The sequence below is a fragment of the Acromyrmex echinatior genome, chromosome 16 (genome assembly GCF_024713525.1).
Source record: "Acromyrmex echinatior isolate Ae372 chromosome 16, ASM2471352v2, whole genome shotgun sequence".
Classification (NCBI taxonomy): domain Eukaryota; kingdom Metazoa; phylum Arthropoda; class Insecta; order Hymenoptera; family Formicidae; genus Acromyrmex; species Acromyrmex echinatior.
This window is the reverse complement of record NC_141867.1, coordinates 1,045,255-1,056,527: the sequence shown is the minus strand read 5'-3', so window position 1 is coordinate 1,056,527 and position 11,273 is coordinate 1,045,255. Positions and strand designations below refer to the sequence as shown.

The 11,273-nt window shown below is 33.9% G+C and overlaps 1 protein-coding gene across 6 annotated transcripts in view; it reads right to left on the bottom strand.

Moving 5' to 3' along the window:
* Nucleotides 1–1,376: 1,376 nt before the first annotated feature.
* gw (trinucleotide repeat containing adaptor protein gawky) overlaps nt 1,377–11,273 on the bottom strand; it is a 65,608-nt gene continuing 55,711 nt past the window's right edge. For all 6 annotated transcript variants that reach the window (XM_087414713.1, XM_087414707.1, XM_087414712.1 and 3 more), the window contains exon 16: nt 1,377–11,273. This exon is cut by the window's right edge and continues 22,164 nt beyond it. The gene's annotated coding sequence lies outside the window, so the exon portion shown is untranslated.

The window sequence follows — 11,273 nt, the reverse complement described above, 5'->3', positions numbered from 1 at the left end:
TTATATGTATGTTTATACATATTTATAATCACGCAAAACAATTTTTTGCAAGGTTCTTACGACTTAATCAGCTTAATGTTTAAAACTTAAACTTTACGTCTTAAAATCTTATTAGAAATGTTGCTAATGCGAGACCAATGCTAAAATGATAATTAACATCATGACAAATCTGCTTTTATAGCAATCAACAATCATTTATAAATAAATAATTTATATTGTTTAATTATCAGTAATGCTAAATCGAATTATACAAGCTGTGACTAGTCAAGTAAAAATTAATTTTTAATATAAATTGTTAATTATATCAAACTTTTAACATCTCACTTACCTTTACAGCTTCTCTCTCTCTCTCTCTCTCTCTCTCTCTCTCTCTCATATTTGTTTTATAATAGATCCTTTGTAACAGCTAATAAAAATAAAAGGAATATGTAATGTAAACTAAACAAAAATTTTAAAATATAAAAATAATAAGGAAGTGAAACTGGAAAGGAAATTTAGCAAAAAGTATCAATGTTTCTAAGTCAATACATGTTTGATAATATACTCATGTTCACATACAGGACAACCTTTATTACTTAATGCTTATTAGTCACAATATAATACTACGAATTATTACAATATTAATAATATTATCATAGTCATAATAGGTCATAATTTTTAATATATATGTGTATATTTATATGTATACTTATATGTGTATTTGTAATATAATTAATATACTTATCTATACCTTGTTGTTATATAATACACATTCCTTTTTCTTACATTATCACTTATCATATATAGATATAATGTGTATATAGATATAGATATATATTTATATATATATATATGCATATATATATATACGTCATCAGGATGGTATAAATAATATTGTATTTCATAAAAGCACTTCTTGTTGCTTATAATATTATCGTTTTCATATTGTTTTTCTATCTCTGTTAATGCCTCTCTTTCTCAACTTCTCTTCATTCTCTCTTCATTCTCTTCATTCTTTACCCCTCATTTCATATACTGCTTACATCTTTTTTTTTTGACCTTTTACTTTCATTCTTATGTACACTCTTTTTCGCTCTTTTTTTTCTCTTCCTCACTCTATTTCTCTCCCTTTTTTCATTTAGCACATACACACACACACTCTCTCTCTCTCTCTCTCTCTCTCTCTCTCTCTCTCTCTCATTTTTACTGACTTTTTCTTCCTCTCTCCAGGACGTCTAAAAAAAGTTTTTACTATCTACGCAAACTCCGCATTTATACTATCATTCAAGTTTCATTTGACTTCCTCACAAGTTCCACTGCTCTCCTCTTAGTCGATGGCCGACGTTTTTTTTCCGTACGCATAATTTTTCTTCGTCACTTACAGCTTCGGTTTTGCATTCTTTTTTTTTTTGGATTTTCCTGCAATTTATAAATTATGAAATTCGCCGCGGTTTTACGATATTAATGTTCCTGCTCTGCCTGGTCCACTAACATTCCTAGAAAAAATACTCTTCACCCCGACGCTTTATTAACTACTACTTACGTGAATGGATGTTAAAATCCTTTGAGTGCTCTTTTTCTCTCTTTCTCATTTTTTCGCAGAATTTTTTTCACTTAATTTCTTTCCTTTTAAAATTCAGTCCGTGTTTTCCCGTCGTCAGAACAACTTCGGGGAAGTACGCATGAACAAAGGATCGAGAAGATGCGAGATTCTCGAATTCTTTGTCGGATATCATTCTCAATTCCGGAACTAGTTAAAATATTATAAAAATATATTTTAAATAAACATTGCTGCAATGTTTTCCGAGAGTCATATTTCAAACATCGAGAAGTTATTAGAAAATATTTCGAGACATAAGATTCGTCAATATTGACACTTTAGTTTTTAAAAAAAAAGTGAAAGACATAAAAAGAAAATAAAAAATAGTTTTATTTAGAATATAGAAAAAGAAAGGAAAATAAAATGTAATCCTATTTAGAATATATATACATGAATTAAGGGCGTCTGACAATATATCCAGTTCTGGAATTCAGAATTGCGCTACAATCTTTTACAATCTCATCGAATCATACGAGAGCACTCGCCGAGATTTCACAAGTCAGTATGCATCTATAACATACTCGTTGAGTTACTCGAGCGTAGTAACTAGATTACAACAATACAAAATATTATTCACCTAACACCGATGTCCAAGTGCAAGGATTAAGTCTATAGCTCGTACACTGCGAGCAGTTACGATGCGCACGGAATAGGACTTTACTTTAGGGTATTATTCTATCGTGATGTGTGTATGTGTGAACAATAGAAAAGGAGAAAAGAGAGATTAAAATAAGAATCGCGGGCAGCGAGACTTTCAGGACGAAGACGTAACTTTCGTTGCGAGTTCTACTTTGCTGAACCCGAAGAAACACTTGGAAAGAGTAGGCGCGTTATAGGTTTTTTTTTTTTTTATTATACTTGACAATACAAGCGGAACATACGAGAAGATCGAACCTCGTCATTCCTTCCACCTCTATTTTTATTCGATACTAAAATTCGTCATCGCCATAGCGACTCGCGGTCGCTTTCGTTTTTTTTTTATTTCTTCTTTTTTTTCCTTTTTTGCACGACTCACGCGACCGCCGCTTGCTCGTCGAGCGTTATAGCCGTCGACCGAAAACTTTCATTGATATGTTATGGGGAAAACTCGGCGGATATAAGACACACGGCTGAATGATAATTGAAATATGTCGAAAAAATAAAAATGGCACATTTCGCATCTTCGTATACGAAGAGCATAATAAGAGACAAAATGTCTACGTGAAAGCATTTTTTCGACAGCGGCACAGCCTCCAGTTTTGGAATGATAATACTCGATCAAAAACTTCGAGGGGGGGGGGAAACAACAAAAATTCAAAAGTACAAGAATAGACTTAGTAGGCCTTTTTAATAAGAACTTTGATTTGAAAGCTCCCTACCTACGAAACTTTCGCCGCTTCTTCGGCTAAAAGTCTCATCGTCCGAAACGAAGAGAACTGTACCAATTTAAAAATAATATCTCCGTGCAAATGTACACTCGGCTGTGCTTTCTCGCGTAACGCGAAATGCAAAGTCGAAAGTGGAAAATAACATTTGTCACGCGAGCTTTCACGGAGTAAATCCGCGTCGCGATCCGCCCTGTCGCGTCGCAAATTACTCTCCCTTACTGCCGATCGAACTTGGAATTTTCTTTTACACCCTGTTTGTAATCGCCGCGGAAATCTACATCGTCGCGATCATAGCGTTACAATCGATCGAAATACAGCGACGGTCGGTGCTAATAAAAAACGACAATGTTTCTACAATCTGTTAATGCTTTTAATTATTAATTAATCTTTTGTCTTTTTTTTTGATAGTTGCTTGGCTTATCAGTTCTTTTCTTTTTTTGTAAATGCGTCGAGGTAACGATTGCACTTGTAATTCGGCTGCATCCAAATGAGAGACCCAACGCAGTTCTGGAAGAATGATAATTCTCGATCTGCTCATAATCTCCCTCTTATCATTCGATGATGTATGCTTGTGCTTTTACATAGAGATACTTTATAACGTCGATTACTCTCTAATGTAAATATTTGTTTAATATCAGTTTATATGATTCATTACTAATAAGTATAATAAAATGAACTCTACGACTGATTTACTTCTTACTTTTTACAGGTACTTATTTTCTTATATATATATATATAAATGAGATAGTTAATTAATTATGAACAGATCGATCTCTTTAACCGAAGGTGGCTTTTGTAAAGCCAATGAATCTTACTCTATTCATTTCCGAAAGGATCGCGTTGGCATGACAGCATTCTTTGCCCTCTTTTCGAGCTGAGCGAACATCAATTGACGAAATGATTTTAACTTCGGCTCGTGGATTATTACATGTAAAGAGAATCGATGTAACGAAACAATTCTCATAGAAAAAAATTATCGCGGCCCGTTTTCATACGTATTAACATATTTCAAATGATATCAAGTGAGAATCACATAGCTCCAATTACTTAAATGCACGTTACATTATTCATTAAATAACAAACGTGCAGAAGCGCAAAGGGACCTTTGGAGGCCACTATCAAGGAAAAGTGAGAAGAGATTTTATAGGGAATACGCATAATCAAACTCGAACAAAAGTACTTTTGTACGAAGTTATTTCGCGAAGCTCTCGACGGTCGCGAGACTGAGATTCAAGCGTTTCGTCAGATCCAGATCTTCTCTGCAAACGCAGATTTCGCGTGATCAGGAATTTTTATTATCGATCACCGTCGACGCTCGCGAGAAATCGCATCTTCCTCGATCCTGAACGGCGAATTCCGGAACAGCCTGTTAGCGGTCGGACTTGCCCACCGATACGCATCGAATCTAATCACGGAGAGGTTCATACGAAAATGACTGACCCTTTCCGGCTTTTCACTTTCGTTTCCTCCCTTGGCGATAATGCCCTTGCAACGGGCGTTCCTCTCGTCTTCCCGTTAAGTCGTCATCCATCGATACACGACGGACGATAATCGCTTATTTAGAATACGCTTATCTCGATTTACTTAACGTTATCCAATAAATAGCTGCTTATACGATAATAGTGTTTGCGCGTATTTAACGAATTAAATATCGGTAGCTTAATACGATAAGCACACGACTATCACCGAACTTTTTTTCATGCGATTCCACGTATCCGTTCCGTACGTGAAAACGCGTCGCGTTACGATTAATCCTTAATTACTTCGTCTCTCGCGACGATACTTTTTATTTATTTTTTTTTTTTCCATTTTCTCTCTTTTTCTTCCCGGATTGGACACGCTGAGTCGAAGGAACACTTATTCGTATATACCCTAAGTTTTTCACATACGCGTATATTTTTCTTTGTGTCGTTTCTTATTATTGGCACGTGCCGCGCGATGTCTCTATCTCTCCACGTTGGCTGGCCGCCGCGTATTCCATTTTTTTCTTTCTCTTTCCGTTTACCTCCCCTTTTTAATCTACATGGCCGTTTCATCGAGAAACAGAACGATCCCCCTAAAAAAATCGACGTTCATTTATTTCCAAGCTGATAATGAATTGTATGGCTTTTCAAGCGAGCCACTTTCATCGCGCGTCGACTTCCTCATCGGGCGCTTCATCGTCTGAAAGCTCTCGTTTATCTCTCAGTTGTATCTCCGAATGTGAACCGCCGCGCCGCGGTGAAAAGAGGGTTGGGGTGAAATATTTTCAATCACCATTAGCCGTAAGCACAGATCGCCCGCTAAGAAAGATATATGCGTAAAACTTTACTTATATTTACTTTGCATGTACTCTTTATGAAATTGTTTCGTAAGTCTTGTGTCTTTTTGTGTTGCTGTAGGCCACGCACGCGTCAGCCAGCGGAAGAAAGTCCTTTTAGAAATGTACATATTCAGCCAATAATTTCGCAATAACATCCAACACGTAATAATTCTTCAATTTATGTATCTTCGTCCTATAATTACAGTGGGCATCGAAGATACGAGGTTTTTTTTTTTAAGAGGATGATACCGTAAAAAATACAGCGTAACGTAATACATGTATATTTAGAGATAAATAAATATCAAAAGTGTGACTGAGTTAATACGTTTTCCTAAAGAGTAACCAAGCTGGTATGGTAGAGTTGTGTACGTCATCGATCTGCAATTTGATTACAAAATTCATCGTGCCCTTAACTAACAGCGGGAACGTCGCTATTTTCTTTTTTTTATCACTGCTTTCTTATTTCCCTGGTTAAGAAGATTTTTAAAAAATACATGCCTAATCTTTTGCTCGCATTTTTTTTTAATACAGGGAAGATATAGCATATAGCAATGCACCATACCAGATCCGCGTGACTTTTTCTTTGCTTTATCAGTCAACGATTAAGCATCCTCGTTTCTTCTCACTAGCTTTATCCTATGCGCGAGAGCGTAGACTTAAAAGTTAGATTAATGTTACGTCCAAATCCTCTCCTATGCGCGTAATAAGCTCGCGCGAGAACATCATTGTTTCTTTGCGAAATGCATGTTTTGTAATTTCTGCACGAGAGAGATAACGATTAATCACAAAATCGCCATGAACAAACAATCCGACGCGATGTCCCACCTCCAAAAATTGTTCCCTAATACGATTAATCTTTCAAGGGGTCTAAGAAATGCCTCGGAGATACATTCTCTCGCGTAATCAAAAATGCAAAAGCCTTCGCGCGTTGTTAATCACATCGCAACCCCAGATTAAATCTTCTCTAAAGCGACAATCTGCCGTATTATTCCGTCGAGCGAACGCTGTTCTTACATTGTACGATCTAGCAAAAAACACTCACGAACACAAAACGGTTGCCTACGTTTTGAATTTAAACTGAGAACTCGTTCTCGTCTTCCCTATCTTCCCTATCAAATTTAACTCACGTATAATTTTAAAGTATTAACAAGACAAGATCGATGTTGCTCGGTGCGTTTCAACTTCAACTTGGCAACTCGATGACACTTATTTTAATATCACGCTGTTACGAATAAAAAATCACGCGGCTTCTTTTAGTTTCATTGCGCAGTTTCGAACCGAATAGATAAAGAAAAAAAAAAAAAATTAAATCCGATTTCATAATTTAATATGAAGTATACCCTCTGTCTGGTGCAATTTCGACTGAAGTAAAAAATAGTAAATAGCGAATGGCGAATGGCGAGCGACGCTAATGCCGATTAGGAGGGAAGATCGTGTGCAGCATCTGACGCTCTTGTTTTCTTGCAACATCACTTTCGCTACTTTCGATTTCCAGAAGAAGATAAACAGCCACGTTGCGCAATATCGTTGTCCCGTTACACTATCCCGTAAAAATTTCGCACGGCCCTTTTTTCTGCTTCTTCGGCAGCAAACGTGTGTATGTGTGTATGTGTGTGTGTGTGTGTGTGTGTTAATTGTAGATATTGTCGTTTAGAAAACTAAAGGACTTCGCACTCGGTATTAGTGACGGAACAGATCATTTCTGACAACGGATTTATCCCTCCCTCCCATCCACGCTAATTTTTTTCTTTCAAATTTAAATTAATTTCCACCGCATTTCTGCTACTGTATCTAATAAATAAAAAATAATAAAGAACTCTTTCTCATTTCATTGAAACTTTCTAAAGTTTTCTGGCAAAATAATGCCGTTTGTTTCGTCGGATGACTAATAGATGAAATAACAACTGATTCAATTTGACAATTATTAGGTAATTGATAAACATTCCAAGATCGTTATAAGATCGTGAAGACACAATCCAAATTGTAATTAAATCAAATTAATAATGAGTAAAATTATTATCAAGCACAAAATATAATAAGCTAATGCTGGGTATTTTATCAATAAATAATTAATGAGATGTATCAAAAGCTGCTAATAATTCCTGTTATAAATATATGTCGGTATACACTTTAAGATGCTATTTTCTTCATTTAAAAGATTTCTCACCCTGATATTCAGCGATATCTCTTGTTTTCTTTTCTTTCTTTTTTTAATTCTGCTCATTCGTTTCTAATCTAATTGTGGAATTTTCACAAACGTCATTGTGATATCGGTATTTCGATAAGGTCTCCCTTTATGGTACAAGTGGCACAAGTTAATCACATACATGCTACGAAGAACACGATTCATCCCCACATTCTTCTTCTACCCTTTCCTCTCGATTTGCTTCATACCAAAAGGCTATATTTCTTAAGAATAAAAGGGACAACGTAATGATTTCTCAATAATAAAATCAATTTTGCCAATGTGTGTGTGTGTGTGTGTGTGAGCAAATTTTTTATAGCCCCTTAATACGTAGCTAATATATTTTATTAACTTTATAATTATTAATTTTATCGTCGCTAAATCAATATATTGCCCCATTTATTCAATAAATAACCCCTAATTAATTAACTCTCTTAATTAACCCCTTTTAACCACCGTCTATTGTTACGTTATTTCAGTGCGATAACGCATTATCTTATGTGCAATACTTTTTCAGCATCTCATACCATCCTTCAATACGTTATCGAGGTAGGAGATTACTGCTGCTCAATTATATCGATTATTCTTAACGCTCTAAGAATTACACAGCGAAGACATTTAATACAGAGACACTTAAGATCATGCAATGCTTACATTTGTACATGTATCGGTATATGTGCGTACGATATATGCGCGCCTATCGGGTATACGTCGAACCGCAGATCGCCTGATCCCACCTCGGAATTCTGCAACGGTCATCGCACTTTCATATTTTCGTTTCTACAACTCCCCTGGGAGGATACTGTGACACGGACACGCGTCAGCACGCAACGTGCTGCGTATGCAAGCACATTCCGCGTTTCATTCATTAACATACCTATATAATGCATATGAAAGAAGTCACAGACGAGGATCCGTTTCGCATCGTGAAACCACTTAATCAGTCTCGAGCTGAATATGCACGACGCGAATCTTCAATGTCTGTTCAAATCAAGAAGTAAAATCTAAATTCTCTTTGTCGTAAATATTTTAAAGATCAGATTTATATAACTAGCCTGATAATTTATCACTAGATAAGATGTTGTCTGCCATCGAAAATTCAGTTTGCCGAATTAATCTTTTAAATAGACAGAAGTTGTTTTCTAACCCACTTCCTAATAAATCTTACAATTAGTAACAGATCAATTTGTCGTATTAAAGAAATTAAATGTTACAAGCAGTCGACTTTTCTCTAAGAAAATATGGAGACTAGGTACACCTTGTATGGATTCGCAAAAACTCGGTTACCGCAAAAATTCGGATTCATTACGCGTGCAAATATATATGTTTCATATGTTCCCGCCTAAATATATATATATATATAAATTGTTCCTAAGTTATAGACTTCAAATCTTATCTTAATTTTATTCTTAATCTCTTATCTTATATTTAATATTAATATGTATTGGGGATATAAATTTGACAACAATCACGAGTAAACTCTTTTCTGATTCTATAGCCAAAAATAAGTAAATGCCTTAAGAAATTTTGATCTAATCTGATGTGCATTTAAATTTCATTATGCTGCTCTTAAATAAAATTAATTGCGCAAAATCGACATATTTTAGACCAAGAATTTCGCATCGTCGATAGTCGCAATTTTTTGATCAGATATATCAGACGTGTCGTTTTACCTTTAACGATATCATGATAGGCTTATTTCCCTCGAGATATTTCTTTTCTTGTATAAAGATTTAATTTTTCAAGTCCCGCATGTCGAACGATGTCTTTAAGCAATTATCAATTAAATAAGATTAGTTAAAAGGAAATATTCGAAACATAATTAAGAAAATAATCTAGTATGATTTAAAATACATAATACAGAAAAAGTAGGAGAAATAATTTTTGTAATGTAAAAACAATACAAAATTTAATCTAATAAAGACATAATCGCCATAATAAAATAAAGATTACTTAAAATCCTATTATTAAAAATTCATCATTTTATTTATTATACTTTGTGTTCCAAAATTCACGAATTAATTTCATCCTTCAATCAATTAAAAAAAAATTGCACTAATCCTTTTGGAGCAAAAATCACATTTCTAAGTAATTTTAATAATTTAAATAATACTAATGTATGTATAAAATTTCGGATATTTATAAAGATTAACATTGTGTCATTCAAACTTCAAAAATTAATTAAGCATATAGAATTAATCATCAATTATTACTTTAAGAGAAGATAATTAATATCTACAAAGTTATAAGAGTATAAATCTTACCTGATGTTTATTTTGTATCTCTAGCACGAGAGGCGACGCCTGAGTAATTTTTTTCCTATTTAAGTTCTATCCTGAAATTCAAGTTTTTATTCATAATCAAAAAATACAAACTTTTGCAATCGTTGTTTCACAGTTAATCAAATCTATTGGAATCAATATAACAACTAAGCTGTCATGTAAATAAATAAATATAAAATATATACATATATAAAAAATATAAACAATGATTCCGTTTTCTTTTTTAATTCATTGTCGTTTGGTTAACCCGAATATGTTTTTCGGATCTCACGCGGAGAATCTACAGTACCATCCAGATTTAAGCACGCAATTGAATCTATCATGTTTATCCCTGAAATATATCTAGAGACACCACGAAGGATGATCCGTCTTATCGCCGTTGATAGTACAATCTTCTCGATTGGTTAAGGAAGATTAAATATCCACTGCAAGTCTGTACTTCATTTTCCTGGTTGTAATCGTTTTTTTTATTTTTCGATATAATAATAATAACAATAAAAATAATAATAATAATTAATAATAATAATTAATAATAATAATAATAAGAGCAATGATAAACTGGTGCAGACGATAATCGTATGAATATAGCCATTATAATATATTAGTACACGTTAACACTAGGTACGCTTGGTTACACTTAGGTACGGAGGCTTCGTGTGCTTTTCTCTCAGATGATGAAAGAAAGAGAAACAGAAAAGGATAAACATGGAATATATAGGCGGTTACAGCGGAGGCATTTTACGAAATTAAATGGATCAATTGATCGCCTGAACGTTGATCGTTTTACTCTCTAAAGTCCCACGTCTTCAATCTTTCCGTAAATTACTCGCTACCGACCGTGTTGACCGACCGTAATAATTAACTTCGAGTATATATTGGCACACTGTTCATTAATTTTATCCCCTCCCTTCCCCGCTCTATCAACATAATAACGTGCTTCTATGGCAATCGATAAGGACAAAATGAAATCATAATTGATAGCGAAAATGTCGAAGAATGCCCAGTAGTTTCGCGATCTACGTATTTTTATATATAAATACAATATTTAAATAAATTTATGTCGCAAATTAAAAAAACCCATTACACACCGCAATTATAAATTATACAAACCACAAAATCTCTCAAATATCTATCTATAAAAGAAAACATTGATTACGCGTAAAATTGGTTAAAACGTATGGATTAAACATAAGTTATACAGTTTTAAAATCGACGTACATCTCGATCTATATATTTAATATTTATATAATATATAATAAAATATATATGTATATATTAAAAGAAATTTAAATAAACTATGCCGAAGACAATAATACATTTATCTGTCGCTAATGACTAAAATACATAACTATTAAATGTCTCTTGAAGAGTGTCATATATTAATAACCAATTATTTCCCCCCCCCCCAATCCTGCCATGATTAATTGTCAGATTGGAGAATTCGATTAAAATCAGCGATCTCATTAAATATTTAATTAAGTCAATGGCAATCAATAAATAATTATTTTGATTAATCAGTACATTGATATAAAAAAAACGTAAGTTTTGGTGCAACTGA